Below are 19,154 nucleotides of genomic sequence, written 5' to 3' on the forward strand. Positions count from 1 at the left end.
TTCATTGACAGTTCATAGTCGCGCAGTTTTGAAAATTGTCAAATCAATGTGCAATGGTATAAAAAAATTAAATGCACGCTTATGAAATGTCATACATTTTGATAGCTCCGCATGAGAGGCACTTTAGTGACGGAAATCAAACAGTGTCCAACGTTAAAAAAATAAATCATTATGCCAAAACAACCTGAACGGTAAATAATTCCATTTTGAATAAAAAATTAGGTAATTTTACTCATTCTGTACATTTTTTTTTCAAAATATGTAAAAATAAAAACTTAAAACATTAACATTTTTCAGATAGATACTCAGGCAATGCCGGAATGATAAGCATACTGAGTGTCTTCGAAAATATTCTCTTTAATTCATCCTGGTTAACGACAGTAACGATAGTAATAAACAATATTTACACAATATTAGTGAGATAATTATCCCTTCTCTGATAGCCCATGACCTACTAGATTTTAAAAACTATACTCGTAGATGGTGGGTTCTAAAAGTGAATACATACACATTAATGTTTTTCCATTATTATTACATAGGTACTATTGTTTTTTTTTTATTATTTTATTGAAATCATCTTTTCAGATTGTTGTCACTACCCTATAAATATGTATGACCATCCGTATTAAGTTCTTGAAATATGTAATAATTATTTTTTGTTCGACACTGGCAGAATCTGAGAATTTTCTCCTTTGTGAACGGATTTTGATGAATTTGACAACTTGTTAAAACGAAACGTCCAGCTAATTTTAAAGATTTTCAGCCATTTGGAGCCTTTGGGGGGGCTCGTCGAACAAAAAAACGTTGTATTCAACTCGTTCTTGTGTAATTTGCGTTTTTTTGGCACTCGTGGACTTTTAAAACTCTCGTTTCACTCGAGTTTTAAACTGGCCCACTCATCCCAAAAAAAGCCCAAATTATACACGAACTCGTTATAGTAGTTTATTCAACCAAATCCAAATCGCTGAAAATCTTTAAAATTAGCTTGACGTTTCGTCTTGACAACTCAAATTTATCAAAATCCGTTCACACTGGAGAAAATTCTCAAATTCTGACAGTGTCGAACAAAAAATAAATAACTATTCTTTTAAAAAATAAAATAAAAATTAAGTCATTACATGTGAGAATTTACCACCGGATTTATAAATCTCAGTTTCGTGTGATAAGGAAATAAACGTGCACACGTCAAAAAAAAAAGTATAGGGTGCGTGAAAAAATCCGTTTCCACTTAAGCATAAATTTGCAGTTTTTCAAATTTTGAAGTTGTTTCTGTTAGACAGAAGAGAACACAATGAAAAATAACGAACGGTCGATAATTTAAACGATCAAGCGAAAGTGGTTCAGCAAACACTTAAAACGCGATAATTGTTGGCGTTAATTTTCGTGCAGCAGAATGTGCAAAGTGGCGTTGCATTTTGGCGGCACCGATAAAAAATAATGACAGTTCGGAATGTCGGAAACGGTCATGATAGTCGAAAGTTTAGTGATAAATTCCGACGTTCCTAGCAGGTCCGTAATTGGTGAGTTGTTCGTCTGGCGTTCCAAAATGAAAACACGAAATCCTAAGAAATGATAATTATGTAAAATTTTCTGTAAATAATTCGAAAGCTCAGATAATAGCGCAGTCCCGAGGTTTAACTCTTTCACGGAATCGTGTAATAATCATAACGACCATAATTACAGTTCTTATCTTATCGAGTTTACACCGTCGTTGGCACGCAGGGGGCACTCGTTTTAAAAATTTATCAGGACCCATGACACTTGTTGCGCCCCTCGAGCACGCCACTCCGATCGAAATTAGACCACGAAATCGTTTCCACGAAACTAGCGCGCCGCAATCATTACATCCTCTCTTTCAGCGGCTAGAACACCTGGTGCTAAAAACAGGTAAAATGCGATTCGGGGAATTGTGACGCGGAAGTCAGAGGCGGGGCTCCCATTTTCCCTACCGTCGACGATCCATAAAATATGACCCGGGGTCGATCGCCATTGGCGGCTTTCGGGGCGCGATGCGAGCTTGTTCCGCGCGTTGTCACTCGATCGGAGTCGTGTGTACACAATATGGACGGTTCCGAGAATGCGGGGCTATTTTTAAAAGTGTCGCCTTTGTCCAGCCATGAAAACGCCAACCCTGCTCGGAAAGAAATGACGTTTGCATAATGCATGAGCTTTCTGTAATAAGCAGCAGACTGATTGTGCCGATTTCGGAGCCATTTTTACACACAATGACCATATTATTTACTACTCCGGTGGACGTACAGCGTTGTCATACGGCGTTGACACGTGCTATCCTTCCTTCCTTACCTACGCACATAAAGTGCACTTGATACCGAAATAGACCAGAGTAGAATGGAACGCGATTTCGGGGGCGCTGACAGATGCCGTCTTATTTTTTCACAAACGAACAATCAACTTTCAAAGCGAGATTTCAAATTCGCCATCATCGTAATGACCTACGTGACGTTTTTGTGTCAAACTTTTAAGATGTCCTGGCATTGAGATTCGTTGATTTGTCAATCGACGCCACTGCTCTTCACAGTTGGTGAAATCATTTTACCAAATTTGGTAACACTAACTGTCAAACCAATCTCAAATGTATATCTGATCTGTCTAATCGAGTTTGTTTGGTACCACTGAAATTACGTTTTTGCAAATCTAGATAAAATGTGTTGTACAAAAAATTAAATCTTCTACTGAATCTTGCAATGAAAAAATTTTATACAGTTGTGGTTTGGATTACACATTATACAATTTTTTTTTTTCAAATAGTAACATAGGTCATGGGCTATCGTTGAAAAGATAATTTTCTCATTAACATTATGCTAATATATTATTTATTATCTGTCATTGAGCAGCATGAACAGCTAAACAGTTAAAGACACATTCTAGGAAATTTATTTTGGTAATCTTGTTACACATTTCTTTAAAAGATATTCAATAACTCAATGTACAAAGCCTATCTATCATTCATGGTTTTTTCGTTTTGTTGTGTTTAAAAACATTAAAATGTTTAAATTAGAATACAAACTCATGGTCATTGTCAACACTTTTAGCTGAGCTTTAAAAACCCACTCGTTTAGTAATTTTATGGTTTATAAAACCTCGTCTGACATTTAATTTAACATGTGACGCCACTGTTATTCAATCTGGGGAAAATGTCGTATATGAGTACATATTACATTTTCAATATCAGTATCATAAATTTAATCTGCGAAATATCGATAATGGGTAGTGGGATGTTATAACTCCGACGCCACTGGTTCTGTTTGGTAAAATTAGTTTACCAAATTTAGTACTGCCGACTGTCAAAACGATGTCTAATTCTTTCCTATCAAATTAACCTTGTTTTTTGACATTGAAACTACAATCTTTTCAATTCCGAATGTCATGTTTTGTAACAAGTAAGAAACAAAACCATTACCTACGTGTAGCAAAAGAATCTATGGTAATTTTTAAAGATAATCCATCTAGATTTTAAAAATATGTAGTTAAATAGGTCATGAGCTGTCGTTAAAAAGATTATTTTCCAATTAATGTCGTTAAATATTATTTATCTGTGACTAACGTTTGTGAAATTTTTTGTATGCACTTATTACATACATACATTTTTATTTCAAGAAAACACCATTATGCAAATTCCACCTTTTGTATGAAAAAAAAAATCTACATTACAACATAACTGAATTCACTTCACTACATAGTAACAAAATCAGGTGATTTTTGTTTGTTGGTTAGGCATAGTACAAGACCAAACAAAGATGCAACGATGTGAGAGAGAGCGCATGCAAATACGGTTCCGGCACATTGATTCCTGTGAAACGTCCGGTGCCAGTGTCGTGCAGTTAATTTTATTGCAATATTTGTTCACATGTCTGAGTTTCATAATAAAATTAATGAATAAAAGGCGATTTCAAAATTTTGTAATACCGCATGTTACGCCACTGAAGTCTATTATTACTCTGATCATCAGAGACAGGTAACGTGCACGTCATTATTATATTGCGCCAATGAACGGAATATAGTTGTTCCACCCTGTAAATATATACAGGGTTATTCACGTAAGATTACGAGCCTGACCAGGTAAAAATGCAACCCAAAAGGCAATTCACAAAGCAGTCTCGATCCCTATTACATTATCCAGCATTATCATAATGCACATAAAACATAGACAGCTTTTAACGTCAGCCAAATGACAGAAAAATACCTCTCTCAACAAAGTATGATTTAATAAGAATAATAAGCGATTAAAATCACAAAAGTAATGGATAAGTAGGATCATATCGGTTCTGTCGCCGTTCGAAAACCTTTTCAAATACTAAAAATGAACGAAAAATGCAATGACAGATATACCTTTCTAATTAAGAGAATACCTACTCGGATTCCTGATTTAATTTTTAAATACCAAAACACAATGAATGCTTTGTAAAGTGTATTTTGGGTTGCATTTTTACCTGGTCAGGCTCGTCATCTTATATGAATAACCCTGTATAAATGTCTTCTGTGTTTTTATTGGTTAATTGAGATATAGAAAAATATACGTATATTTTCGATGTATTCATTGCAAACTGCAAAATGCAATAATTCCTTATACTTAATAATAATTGTCTTCCTTTTTAAATCTGGTTCAGATCAAATGTTCTAAATTGAAAGTGGCAACGTTTAGATAAGCGAGACTGTCTGAGTGTCTGTTGTAACAAAATGGTTTTTGACATTTTGATTTTTATGACATGTATTAAAATACATTGAGCAACACATTGACACATTCCGATTTTATTACAGAAACAAAATTCGAACAATCAGTTTGTCCAACGTTAAAAAAAAAACAAATCATGGCCAACCCTCATCCAAAGCATCGTCAATGGAATATACAGGATACAGGGTGTATCTAAAATGCGTGTTTTAATTTTTTAACACGTAGCAAAGCTTGTTTGATTTTTTTACGAAAAATCGTTACAAATTGATTTAAAATTTGAAATCAATGGGAAAGGGCGAAAATTTTCTGTTGTTATAGAAACGGAGTCTCATCAAAAAATTAAAATTCTTATGGTTACAAAAGAATAGAAGCTAGTTAATCACACAAAACGACTCGTTTGGTAAAAATTGGGGGGCAAAAAATCTTGGAAAACTTTTATGAATTTTGCAAAATGTCATAGGGAAAAGTTTCATAAATTGGCTTATCCTTGCACTGGTTAAAATTAACACGAATTTCAGATACACCCTGTATATATTATAATTCAAAATGCGCTAGTAGGCCATGAGTATGCACACCAGAGTTTAGATTTAGTTACTAAATTGGACAGTTTGAGGTTATGATCTAAAATAAATGAGACGCAACGCATAAATTTTAGTCATTCACGTCATTTGAATCTTTCAGAAGAAATTTGACTGAAAGACGAGAAAAACGAAGATGATGCCACTTGATTTTTTTTTTTGATAATTAAAATGTAAACCAAAGAACTCTAAAATTACCATAAATAGCCGTACTCCCAACTGTATTTTCAGGGCCAACTGCGTCGACAACCTGCTTGATCAACGACACAGATACCAGGAAAGATTTTTTTTAAACCATTCACCCTGTACTCCAAATTTCGAAAGAATTATGTCAAAGATAATTTTTGTTTCGCTATATTTTAGCAATTCCTAGAAGATTTGGAATAGAGAAAATTTATTAAACCGAAAATAGTTTGTGTAAAATAAACAATTTTGTGGTTCCAAAGAATTTGGTTTGTAGAGAGAAGGTGGTTCTTCCGATATTTCTGACAGCGCAATTGGGTAATGGCTCGGACGTGTTCTTCCATTTCGGTACTGATTAATTGGCAATAGGATGAACACGTCCGTTCAGAGAAAAACTTTCTTGCGGGAACACTCATGTCCAGAATAATTATCAAAACGAAAAACTCCGCTTGGCAGACACCGAAAACACAACGCGACAGGGGATTTGCAATCGTGACTGCTTAAAATTTATCATTATTACCCATTCAATTCGCCTAATTCAAGGATTTACAACGGCAGATCCGGTGGCGCTTTTATTCCAACAATGACACGAACAATTATTTCTACAACGTTCCAACTTTTGCGACATTTTCTCGGAACAACTCTCCTTACACAAAAATAAACCTCCATTATAATCCGTTGCGTCACTCCTTATCACTGGATTTATTTACCATCGTACAAAAAAAGAAACAATGCAAACAATTTAATGACCGTGTTTGATTTATCAGTAAATCGCAATCCGTGAATGCATTTGTGCACCTCGTGACGTTAATGCGAACCCCTTGTTGTCATCGCTCACGTAACCATTACGAAAAAGTGTGCACGGTGTGATTCAGTTTTCCGCGGTAAAACCGCAAGAACTGCAGGTGCGGCGGCGCACTCGACGCCGAAAATTTTCCGAGGCCTCGAGCAACACAATCTTCGGTTGACCACCGTGACCCGTGATCCCGCAAAAATCGAAATTTATTTGTGGCAGTAGCGTACACTTATCACTTATCGTCATTGTATAATAACATAAATACACATGTTACGTGTGTAAACAAAACCATCGATCACACGCTGACGCGAAGTAATCGCGGATGTTCGTCTTCAGGGAGGATTCGCCGGCGGTGACTCCAATCTCACGCTTTTTTATCTGTAGCGGTCTGTTTGGACATCTGGAATGGGACGACATTTTTTTGGGAAGGAAAAATAAAAACTGGATCAATCGCGTTTATGAATTTTCATAAATGGAAAGTAATAATGAACCTGTAATTTTACACGATTTCCGTGAAGCAATTATAACAGTAACGTGAAATTAACAATTTAAATGACTTTTTGTAATTGTACAAAATTTTGTGCAGTGGTCCTAAAACCTTGGACACGTTGTCGTACACGAATAATTAACACATCGTTAGGTGACTTATTTTCAACGAATGAAATTATTTTTGATATACAAGGTGTTGCCGAAATATACAGGGTGTATCTGAAATACGTGTGTTAATTTTAACCAGTGGAAGAACTCGCCAATTTATGAAACTTTTCTCTATAACATTTTTACGAAAAAGCATTACAAATTGATTTAAAATTTGGAATAAATTAGGCATCAAAGTGTATACCCGCCTATGGGTAAGGGCGAAAATTTTATGTTGTGATAGAAACGGAGCCTTGTGAAATAGTTACATTGTTATAGACAAAAATTAAATTGTTAAAATTAAAATTCTCGTGGTTCCAAAAAAATAAAGACTAAAGTCCGTTCAAAAATCAAAAAACCACCAGTCGCATTTTCCTCGATAATTACTATCCTATCGGCAACGCTGTTTAGTGTAAAATTTGGTGAGAATTGTAATTTTGAGGTTAAGTGTTTATTAAATGTCTTGTTTTGCTGGCCATGTTTAAGTAAAAATAATAAAAATCAATAAATAAATGAAACGTACTGCTAATAAAACAATATGAACGGAATTCAAAGCAATTGAATTTTATTTTGAATCAAATAAATGTCATAATTTATAGTTACCAACATAGTATGAAAAAATATCTACCTAGGGTTTTTTAAATTTTACCAACCTAAAGCAACAGGTGGTGGTTTTTTGATTTTTGAATGGACTTTAGTTGATCACACAAAACGACTCGTTTGGTAAAAATTGGGAGGCAAAAAATCTTGCAATACTTTTGCGAATTTTGCAAAATGTTATAGAGAAAAGTTTCATAAATTGACGAGTTCTTCCACTGGTTAAAATTAACACATGTATTTCAGATACACCCTGTATATTCACAATCCATATCGTTCAAGGTACAGTGATTAAAAAGTTCTTTCTTAATGGCATAAGGTTCAATTTACACTGCAAATGGTTAGAATACCGGGTGATTTTTTAAATTTCCCATCTAGCCTGCTTTGACTATTATTTTTCAGATCTAACCAACTTTGAGTACAGTATATGTAGCTAGTTCTGTACGTCAATGATTGCAACTTTTTTTTTTCAGTCTTTGTCACCTGAAACAGATTCTTATTCAATAATCCTGTTTCATTGTGAAGTAGACTTCATATACGTTGCGTAACTAACTTCTCTATCATTTTGTTATATGATTGTATCTGTTCAGCGACCACACTATAGGTGATTAGGATTTACTTATTTTGGTCTACAACCACTTTTACGGAAATTAGGTGTAAAGCCAATGATAAAAAAAAAGTCTTGCGGTTTCTTTGAGGAAATCTTAATTAGATTAGAATGACAAGATAGTTTGATAAAAGAGCTGTGACTGTTTGAATACGATTTTTAACGCCAGTTGAAAGGAAATATTCGTAGGATGAAATTTTTTTGGGAGGATTCCAAGTGATTTTTCCAGTTTTTACGTGAAACGAAATTTTCTTTTGCCAAATTGGCGTAAAATAGAATTTTTAGAAGAAACTTAATGCGTCGAAAATATTTTTCCTTGATAGTATGTACCTACATTTTTAGGACCGTGAAATAAAATTTTTGGAAAGAATCTAAGGCGTATTTTTACATTTACAGTAATAAATTTGAGAAGTAAACTTTCCTATTTTTACAGGAAATATTTTTTTGCAATTTCACGTTAAATAGAATTTTTAGAAGGAACTTAATTCATTCAAAATATTTTTACCTTCTTAGTAACCACCTTTGAAAGGACATTTTTAAATAATACGATGGATTTTTTTTATCGAAGCATTTTAAACGTGATTCTGGGCAATTTTTAGGGTAAATATTTTTTTTTAAATTTAATGTAAAATAGAATTTTTAGAAGAAACTTAACGCATCCAAAATATTTTTATTTTGCCATTTTAGCGTAAAATAAGACTTTTACAAGGAACTTAACGCACCTATTTTTATCTTGATAGTAACCACATTTTAAAAAGAAATTAAATTTCTTAGGAATGTTTTAAAAGTAATTTTTCCAATTTTTTCTAGAAATATTTTGTCATTTTGGCCTGACATAAAATTGTTGAACAGTTGAAAAGGATAACTGAAAGTGAACGCGTCTTATCTTCATTTTTACTTATTTTCATAAAACAAAAAATCTGAAGAAGAATTAAAATGTTATCGATGTACTCGTACATATTATCGAATTGTCAATAGTTTTAGGAAGAAAATAAAAATTACATATGTCTGATATCTAATCTGATCTTTCAATCCGTCGATGAATTCATGAAATATAAATTTTTATATTAATTATTTATTTTGACTAATATAAAATTAAGTTTTATCTAATTTTGAAGAAAAATGTATCATTATTATAAAAAAAGGCACGGCATCTAGGCCGGATTTATTTAATTACATACTGGTATGTATTTCAATCAAGTAAAAATAATTCCCCTAGAAGCAGTATTTTTCGTTTTATCATTTATTTTTTGCTATGCGCTCACTTTTTCGCAACATCCGCATCGGAATTTATATCACATTATGGATTTTATACAATATTAAACTGTGAAGTGTTGAAGTTTACAACGGAGCGCGGTTTTCCTGGCGGCCACCCATCCAAACCCAGAACAGAACCGACATTGCTTAACTTCACCGATCGAATGACGATAGCGCTTTCATAATATTATTTTTTCTATTATTATAAATTAATTCGTGCCCAAAAAAAAAATATCCCAGTTTCGTTCTCCATTCTTAGCAGATCTTGGTGAAGCAATCTTTGCAAATCACATCAAAACTACTACATATGACCGAATATTGTGAAATCGATCCCAACGCAAACAACTACCTCATTTATTTATTTAATTCCGTTGTCAGTGTCATTATCATAGCAGATAAAAATCGCGACTTTGTTTAAGTTTTTCGTTTAAATGGATGTGTGGATCCGTGTCACACCAGCGTGTTTATACAATCGCATGTGTACCTTAATGTGAACGTCGAGGAGGCAGCTGCACCTAAAAATTTTTCTGCCCCTTCTAAATTTAAACACGCAGGTGTCTTAGATAAACGACATCTTAAGAAAATAAAAAATGAACTCGCGCAACCCACAACAGATCCCTCGTCATCCGAGACCCAAGAGAACCGAGCAACACATTTTTCGAATCCACTGTACAATCCCTCGCACAATCCGCGGGCCCCCAAACGCGCCTCTAAAATCGCTGCATCCGTGCAAGAGCAAACAAAGACGAATCGTGCATTTCGCTCTTCGGTGTCGTCACCTGGAGCGTCACCGATCAATTAGCGACGATCATTGATCGCCAATTAGCATATGGCGATCATCGAGCGCGACGTCACGCTTCGGGGTAAGGTTAGGGACACCTCGACGTAGCAGCTTTCGGGAATCCGGAGGTGTGGTCCGGTGGAACGAAAATAAACAGTCCCGTTCCCGGAATCGGGTTATTTTGGGCCGGATCGATCCGGGGCTGAATTCGGCCCCGGAGTTATTCATTATTCAAGGACTTGTTGAATTTTTCACGATGTGTACGTAAATAGGCTGCGACCGGGAAAGGCGGAAAAGCGCCGGGTTCCCGGAATTTGGTCGTTAATGGACCCGGCTGGGTGGCCCCGACGAGATGCGATCACTAATTCAAGCGACATTGGAACTTTATAATGTGCACATAAATAGAATTATTCCGGGGAACCGCCATATGCATATTTAATGGCGATTGATTTGAATGTGAGCACTATAACGGGGTCTGCTTGATTTTTAAGTAATTGCCGTACAATAGCTTCTTCTCGGAAGAGTGTGGTGACGATAGTGAACTTCTTTTTTTTCTCTTGTATTGCTTCCAGGAACGGTAATTTTTGCCCGATCGATTGAATCGATCTGAACTCCACTTAACACCGATGAAGTTTCGCAGTATGGAAGCCTTCTTGTGACACATTGTAAAAACTTACGCATAATTCTATCATGAGAACTGAAAGCTTACTCATGTCATCGAGAAATGCATCGAAATATTCGAAACAATAAAGAAGTTTTCTCCGAATTCGATCACACCACCCAATGTGACTAACCGAGGTTGTCTACATTTGAAAAATTTCAAATCGCGCCGAAAGCCGCCTTATCGGTAATACAGCACTCTAGATTTCTAGCTTTTGAACAATTACCACCCAGGATTCTCGGAATGAGTCATTCGCAGTCGTTATCTTCGAAAAATGATAAAACGTTTCTGTTGAAGTGTTAATTTTGTTTTAACGAGCGCCGTCGACTTTCCCGGAACCGGCGATTACCACCGCCAATTCCATACAATCGATCAAGATGGCCACCTGTCCGCCAAAAACAACGGACAACACTGGCCGCGATGATAATCGTCCTGGCGCAGGAATGTCCGAAATGCGAATAAATAATCGAAACTGGCGGATCCCGAATTAGAGTTCGGCGAACGCGAACGCAACGCATTTTCTAATAATAATGCGAACCGAACCGTTCCCATTATATTATCAATAGATGCAGCCCATCAATTCTCCGGGAACGCGTACCGAGAAACCGGAGAAACGCTCACTCCGAAAAAAAAGGAAAGTCGAGCTGCATTCAAAATGTTGACCATTTTCGGAGCGAGCCGACAGCGCACGTCAAAATGTTGGCGCCCTCTGGCGGATGCGGCGCCCTCCGGCGGCGGGCGGCGTCGAACCAGGCTGTAAAAGAGGATTTATGGGGCATGGTAGACGGCCGTAAAACCGTCGGACCATCGGGGACTGGGCGATTCGCCGAACGAGTCAATTATCTCCTTGGAGATCAAAATTCTTAGAGAATACTATAATCGCGTTATCGATCTGCGATAGCGTTTGAGCACTCGACACAATTGCGTCAGAACATCCGATTAGATTGGTTTTTCAGGATATGGTGCAAGTTTTCTGTAGGATGTACCAAGAATTTAATTTTAGCTACCGAACGAGTACCTGAGATACAAATTTCATTGGAGCATCTACTGAACGGAACTTGTTAATGCCATGAATGGAGCTCATGAATGATCCTCTAAATTGCGTCATGAAACGTTAACCCTTTTCGGGATTTACCAAATAATACGACTAGTGGGTTGACCTCCGCACAAATTATGAATTAGCTTTCAGGCTTCTACGAAATACGCCGACATACTCGTCGTTGTTTCTATTTCTGTTGGCTAGAGCTAGATTCGCTCCGCCCAAACTTTTGACTAAACATGACCCAACGCAATTATAAAAATCTATGACACAATTTGTAATCTCCAGATTTTTTAAAGTAATGCTTATGGGAAACCTATTGCCATGACTTTCTAGAACCGTCAACAAGCTTTTTTTACTAAAAAATCCACAAAATCTAGGTGCAAATATTTAACACGCTACTACATAGTGTTAAGAGGAATCAGATCTGCTCGTCGAAGTGATCGCTAGTTTTGATTAGGTAACCAAGCAAGCTGTAATCTTAATTTCTTCTTAGAATTCACCAACTGTTGTGGATGGCCTTGGTCGCTAGGGGAAATCTTAATTTCTCTAGCACAAATTATTAATTTCCGGCTTTGTGGTTATTCCCGTGCGGCTAAATTGACAAGTGCATCAGTTGTTTCCTGAAAAGGAAAATGAAACGAAAAACTTTAAATTTAAATCACCAGTGAACAATTTTTGTGACTCACGACTGGAACAATTCTAATTTTGAATTATTTTCTGATTTCTGCGGACAGTTGATTCAAAAATTCTGATTAAAACAAGGACAAAGTATAGTCCAATTTTTACCCTTTTGAGGTGACGTCACGATTTCTTTCCTCGCTTTCTCTTTACTGAAACGACAGAAACAGAAAAAAACAAAAAATAGGCACGTTTATTTATTGATGGTCACTTTGAGGTTATTTTATGCTCCTGTCAATTTGATAATTTTTAATTTCTTTCACTTATTACATTGATTACAAACATAACCTTTCAAAGCAATTGTCAACAAATTTGACACCTTTATAGTTATTTATGATCAATTCAAATTTGTTTCTGATCCTAGCTCAAACATACGTAAAGTTACTAGACAATGACGTCAACGCAAAAGGGTAAAAATTGGACTATACTTTGTCTATCCACATCGATCTTGACAAGTTCTTAAGTTTGCACCAAACAGGACAACAGAAAGAAAGACAATTTCAATAGAGTTGAAATCTTTTGTGAAATATCCGAACAGAAAGATTATAATTAAAAAAACATCTGGCCTGTCAAAATCAAAATTGGAGTTGTTAGGTTGGTTAAATCACTAGTTATTTTCATATTGTCTGGTCGGTATCTTTGCTTTTTTGATTTTTCAAACTAATCATTTGTTTAAATTGACGTTGTCAAATAAATTGCAAAATTATTTAAGTATATTTTGTAAAAAGGTCAAAATAGAAAATTCAAAAAGAACTATGGTGGCGCGAGAGAAGAGGGCCATAACAAATTATTATAGGTATTATAAAGCCATACCTTCAACAAAAAAACGTTTCTGATTTTAACCCAACTGTGGAGAAACAGCATTTTGCATTGTGAAAATGAAAACTTAATTAAAGCGGATTGGTTAACTATGTGGGTATTAGAGATGTTCCACCCAATATATCCTTCGCGGCAGGCAGGTATGGGAAGCGATTTTCAATTTTGGTTATCGTTTAGTTTTTACCTGTTTTCAGTTTGTCTGTTTTCTTTGTGTTTTTTATAAACTTGATTAAATTGCTCCAGTTCTTTTAGTTGCTGCATTTCGTTTCAAGTGTTCAAAACATTTTTAGTTCATTTAAAAAGGAAAACATAACCTAAATATATTTTGTAACTAGATTTTGACGTGGGTACACTCTAATGAAACATTTTTATACCCAAGTACAGTCAAAACAAGCATTTTATTTAAAATTTAATTTTGACAGTCCAGGAGTTTTTTGAATTTACTTATAAGTCGACACTATTTTGTATTTGGTGTTGTTGTAAAAAATCGAAAATTTCTTGGGAAAACCGTTCTATTCATTCGTTTCAATTTCGCATCGAGTTTTCCTTAAGTTTTTTCAACTGGAAAATGTCTTCGCGAGTTGCGTGTTTGTCTTTTGCGAAAAAGTGAAGTCTCCTAAAAAACAATCAAAAATCAAAAAGTTCCGGCAGCGTAAATATACCCGACGTCTAAAAATAAGCGTTTAGAACATCTTTCACATATTTATGCATCACGCAAACATAATTTTCGAGGAATCATTTTATATACTAAAAAATTCACATAACCAAGTGAGCGAGTGAGATTTTAAACGAACATATTGCTAACAATTATAATTAGAATTCTAGATAAAATCGATACACTGAACAAAATCCGTCATGTTAATTACTAATTCGGTAGAATGATCTGTAGTTGTGATTTATCATCATTCTGTATAACGGCAAAATATAAATTTGACATGTGCTGTCAAGTTGATGTTTCGATTGCTGTCACGCTGACAATTAATTTTTTCGGATCGAGTAGGTGTGATCACCAACTTGACACTTCTAACGCCGCCATCTTGGCAACTGAAACGTTTCTACTCCACTATTAAAGCACAATTTTCGAAATATTTTCCAACACGCACGATTATTGTTATTATTGCAGCAACTGCGTTCATTCCGGCGAAAGTTATGGGTTATGAAATGGTAAATAACTTTAAACAAACGACTCGCGTTTTAATAGTCTTTGTCTTTGGTCGTTTCTCAATCGCTCTGTGCTTTTTTACCTCCGTTTCGGTCAGTAAATACAACAGTTAAGCTGAATTTGCAGATTCCAACCAGATTGCTTGTTCAATATTTACCCACAGCATCAGGTATTTAGATTAGATTTCTTTTTTGAGAATCTCTCCGTTCTGGCTAATGACGATAAAAAACCCACAAGTTTAATTATTAATTGTTTCGCTCTTATCTCGCCGTAGTAGATAAGTTGATTTCCTGGTAAATTACAAGCTACTATCTCTCTATTACTCCAATTGGTAATGCGAAAAGATAAACGAACGCATTTTTACTGCCAAGCGATTGTTATATGTTTGGAAAAATCATATTTCTCGAAAATTTGCAGGGGATTTACTTATAATCGATAAATATCTTGGCGGAGATAACATAAAACTTGACTTCCTCATTCTTCTCCATCGCTTTACAGCTTCACAAAAACAGTACGGACAGGACGCAGGACTGAAGAAGTCAGCACTTCGGCTAAAACTCCTCGAGCCTACATCTACTTTTCCATTTCTCTATTGCAGGTTACTGGTGTGTGCGATTCGAAGAAACTTCGATCTGTCATGCCAAGTGATATTATCGACATTTTCGATGTTTATTTTGGATTGTGTCACAAGAAAATTCTCAAAACGTGTCTATTAATAGACGTCCGAAATGGAAATGGATAGAATTCACGCGAATCCAGATTATTTCTGTATTTGGAGTTGTTACAAAACATGAAATGATATAAGACATCAAACAGTCTTATCGCTGCTTTCGTAAAGGGGTTTCAAAAAGTTTCAAGATTTTCAAAAATAGAAACGTGCGGGTTAGATTCGCCCGTGGAATGTAATCCCGGCGAAAAAATAATGCGATTCTGGGAAGCGTTCGACGCAAATAATTCGTCGGAATTGTCCTAGAGGAAAACTGGTCGAGGTCTTTTTCAATTGTCCCAAGAACATAATTGAATTGAATAAACAAATAAAAAAATATTTACAGTAGTCACACAAAGAAAGATACGGAAAGGTACTTGAACAACAACGGTAAAAATATGTTTGTTTGAAATTTTTCGAAACGTTGATACCTCAGTTGTCAATAAAAAAAATTGTTAGTTATTCATTGTTAGTTAGTCATTTTGGAATTTTAATTAATACAAATTACCGAAAGCCGTCCAGTGGAAACCACTTTTTCCTATCGCTCGCATTTTCCAAGTACCGGTGTGCGCATTTTAGTTTTCTGATAAAGACAATTAAAATATATATACACGGTGATTCTCCAAGAATTTTAGGCTCTCTTGCGGATGTACGAAAGGAAGGAGGTAGTTTTTGCGGAACAAAGCGACTGCGATGACCTTCAAATCTTCAAAGAACTCTTGGTTTTGTGGGAAATGAAGATAACTATAACTATTTGTTTGTGAAACGCATCATCCGTCTGTTCAGCGATTATCAGTTCAGAGTTCAGAGAACAATTTGGAACTTTGAGAACCTTTCAGCTGATGTTTAAGTAACATGAATTGAGTCATTTTAGTGACAATGGGATATGGAATTTTCTGAAACAATTAAAAAAAAGACTATATTTGGTGTTGAAAATCCAAAATCGACAAGAATGGATTGTAAGTTCCTCTGAAATTAAAAACATTTTTATTTCATCCTGTGTCAAATTTCAATCCTTTACGTCATCAGTTTGAATCCGGGAAAACGCAAAAAACGGCCGGACGCCGGTTAAGTGTTGCTACTGGAAACACAAAAGTAACAATCGCAATAACAATGATTCAGTTTTAAGAAATGTTTTATTCAAAACTACATCTAAATACAAATTAACAATTTTACTATTTCGGCCACAAAGAAGATGCACTTACTTTCTCAGACTAAAAACGGTAGTTCACAAATAAAATAATACAACCATTTAAACCAAATCTAAAAAATAGGCCAGTCAGCATAACCTCTTGCGTAATTTTCTTCACATTATTTTCTGATTTCCATTTACAAAAATGGCTGAATTGTTTTTGGTACCTTTCACCAGACTTGCTAGGTATTAATTCAGCACAGGCTTCTGCAGATTTTCTTACAATTTCTGGAGGATTTGCTTTAGAAGTCATTTTGACGCACAAAATTATTTCAACAAAATAAACAACTGCCAAACAGCCGTTGCTAATCATGTTCCTAAAATGTGACTAGATTTGGAGCTTTTGTTGAATATTTTGAAATTAATTTCAATGTTTCTTTCAAACGAAATTTGAGGCAGGATGAAATAAAATACATAACGATATTCGTCCGTGAACTCTTTTTACAGTACTCGTTTCGAGTTTCAAGACTCGGCTCCTTCGTCGCCTCGTCCTTAAACGTCTAACTCGTACTGTAAACTATGAGTTCCCGGACTTATAACGTTAATTACTATAACCAAACTTTTTGCGTATCAGTGTTAAAAGCGTATTTTCAAAATTCAAAAAATATCTGGACTGTCAAAAATAAAATTGTAGACCTCATGTTGGTTATTCACTAGTTATATTTTCATATTACCCGGTTGGTATCTATCCATGATTTTCAAATTATATATCGAGTGTTCAAATGAAATCCTGGGCTGGGAAGGCGTTGGAAACCGTCAATTGTTGTACTTTTTTAAAGCGTAGATTAATTGGAGCATCTTGACAGCTAACCTAAAATTTAGAGCCAAAAATGTTTTCTTTTTTTTCTTTCTTTCAATGTTTTACATCAAAAATAGAATAACGTAACGATTCCTATTCTCGAAGCAAATATCTAAGGGCACCCTTTGCTGAAAACAAACATGTTTAATTATGTTGCGATTAAACATAAACAAATGTCATTCGTGTCAAACGGCGGGAAATTCAAACTTTACACTGTTCTAGACGGTTTAATTTTTCCAACGCCTACTCAGCCCAGGATTTCATTTGAACGCGCGATATTATATGTATTATCAAATGAACTGCAAATTTAATCATGTTTTGATAAAACGGAAAGTTAAACTTTTTAAAACCAAGTAAACGCTGTTCAAAAATCAAAAAACCATTGTGGTGCAAATAACACACATTTTTCATGACATTTCCTATTACTTATCAGTTGCAATGACAGATAAGTCATTTGCACCACAATGGTTTTTTGATTTTTGAACAGCGTTTAGTGTGATTTTATTAATGTGAGAGAAGAGAGCCGTGACAAATTATTACGTGGAACAAAGAAAATTATAAAAACTGGGAGAAATTACAAACTGGTGCTAAATCTTTTCTTTTTTTTACAATCAGTTGCTGCATTTTGATTAATAGTGCATTGACTACATTGTGAGGTACCTAACGCCGCAGAAAAGGAGATGGTTTAACACAATTCGATTCAACAACTGGGTGAGAGAATATATTGCTGATGTTGCTGTGATTGAAGAATAATGAAACAGTGACTGATTATTCCTCAAAAATTTCTCGAAGAAACTTCCCCTAAGAGAGAATAGTCAATAAAAGTCAAAACATAACCTAAATTTATTTTATTACTAAATTTGACATAAGTACATTCTGGAGAGAAAATTTTATAAAGAAGTACACTCAAAATAAATGTTTTATTGACAATTTCAATTTGACAGTTTGGGATTTTTTTCAATTTGCGTTAGGTATTTATTTACCAAACGCTAAAAACAATTTAACAACAACTGACGATTGCTTTTATTATCATTTCAGAAAGTTGAACATGTTAAAAATCAAAGATTTAGAAGTGGAGATCGTATTAGCATTCACGATCTTGTTGGAACCGAGTTGGCTATGATTTTTTCTCTTCATGTTGGACTAACTGTTTTAGTAATGCAAGGGATGTAATTTTTCTTTCTGTCTGTGTCTGTTCGACATTTTCTTGCCACCGCATTGCCAGATTTATTATTTTAATATTCGTAAAAAAGTAAATTTATTAAGTGTGTAAAAATAATTTTAATTTCCGTCAAAGGAAAAGTCAAAATTGTCAAAATAATTTTGTTACGACAAAAAATTTCCATTAAACGATGCTACCGGGTGATTTTAAATGATTGTGACTTTTTTTCTAAAGTTGGGAACATTTTTCATAAATTATTTTGGCAAACCTGATACCTTAATCAACACATTGGCGTACGTACGTCATTTTGACATTTTATGTATTAATAAAGTGTGTCAAATAGGCGAGGACGCCTATATGTTTATGTCAACTATCACATTAAAAAACAGAATAACCAACAATAATATTACCAACCTATGAAAAAAAGTCACATTCATTTAAAATCACCAGGTATTAAGTGTAAGTACAGTAAAGAATGGTAAAAACGTGGTGCAAAAAAACAAACAAAAAATTATGAAAATATTAAGCAGTTTGTGGTAAACAATTTAACGACTGACGATAATTGTTTTTATTGCGATTTCAGAACCTACTTAAAACTGGTGGCGAGTGACGTATCGATAGGTTTTTGTTGTTAATTAAAATTAAAAGTGTAATCATTAATTTTAATTAAATAAGGAAAAAAACAAATACGAATCCATTCAATTTGTACCGTCAGGATCTGACGTACTTTTGATAAAAAAGTACAGTCAGCACTGCTTCTTCGTGTCCATTGGCGGCGGCGGCTACGGCTCCATCTTTTACTCGA

The 19,154-nt window shown here is 34.8% G+C and overlaps 1 protein-coding gene across 2 annotated transcripts in view; it reads right to left on the reverse strand.

The window, feature by feature from the left end:
- Nucleotides 1-19,154, reverse strand: part of LOC138138686 (death-associated protein kinase 1-like) — a 45,503-nt gene that overhangs the window by 25,369 nt on the left and 980 nt on the right. The window lies entirely within an intron of this gene.

This window comes from Tenebrio molitor, chromosome 9, assembly GCF_963966145.1.
Source record: "Tenebrio molitor chromosome 9, icTenMoli1.1, whole genome shotgun sequence".
In the NCBI taxonomy this organism is placed as follows: Eukaryota; Metazoa; Arthropoda; class Insecta; order Coleoptera; family Tenebrionidae; genus Tenebrio; species Tenebrio molitor.